The following is a 995-nucleotide window of genomic DNA, read 5'->3' as shown; positions in this document are numbered from 1 at the left end:
GTTTGCGTCCTCGTGCGTCCGCGCGCACGCGAGCTGCGGAATGACGTGAGTGAGCGCGCCCGGCGGGGGCGGGGGGGGGGGGGGAGCGACGTGCGCTAAATGCGCGGTGACGTAATCCCATTAGGAGGTGGGCGTACTGGGTGATGTAATCCATCGGGGTTGAACGTGGTGATGTAATCCAGTGGGAGACGTACGTGATGATGTAATCCATTGGTGGAGGCATACGTGATGATGTAATCCATCGGGAGTTGAACGTGATGATGTAATCCATTAGGAGGTGGTCGTACGTGATGATGTAATCCATCGGGAGACGTACGTGATGATGTAATCCATTGGAGGGGGGGCGTACGTGATGATGTAATCCATCAGGGGAGGCATACGTGGTGATGTAATCCATCGGGAGACGTACGTGATGATGTAATCCATTGGGAGGTGCTGCCTGCTCTCGATGCGTGATGATGTAATCCATTGGGGAACGTGGTGATGTAATCCATTAGGAGGCGTACGTGATGATGTAATCCATTAGTGGAGGCATACGTGATGATGTAAATCCATCGGGGTTGAACGTGATGATGTAATCCATCGGGAGGTGCTGCCCTGCTCTCGATGCGTGATGATGTAATCCATTGGGGGATGAAAGTGATGACGCAATCCATTAGAAGGGTACGTGATGATGTAATCTATTGGAGGGCTTACATGATGATGTAATCTATTGGGGGGTGGACGCAATCCATCAGGGAGGGGCGTACGTGTGATGTAATCCATTGGGGTTGGCATACGTGATGATGTAATCCATTGGGGGAGGGGCGTACGTGATGATGTAATCCATCGGGGTTGAACGTGGTGATGTAATCCAGTAGGAGGCGTACGTGATGATGTAATCCATTGGGGGAGCGGCGTACGTGATGATGTAATCCATTGGGGGAGGGGCGTACGTGATGATGTAATCCATCGGGGTTGAACGTGGTGATGTAATCCAGTAGGGGGGGGGCGTA

The sequence above is a fragment of the Leucoraja erinacea genome, unplaced genomic scaffold (assembly GCF_028641065.1).
Source record: "Leucoraja erinacea ecotype New England unplaced genomic scaffold, Leri_hhj_1 Leri_782S, whole genome shotgun sequence".
Lineage (NCBI taxonomy): Eukaryota > Metazoa > Chordata > Chondrichthyes > Rajiformes > Rajidae > Leucoraja > Leucoraja erinaceus.
The sequence above is the reverse complement of the archived record's forward strand: the minus strand, read 5'-3'. Positions refer to the sequence as shown.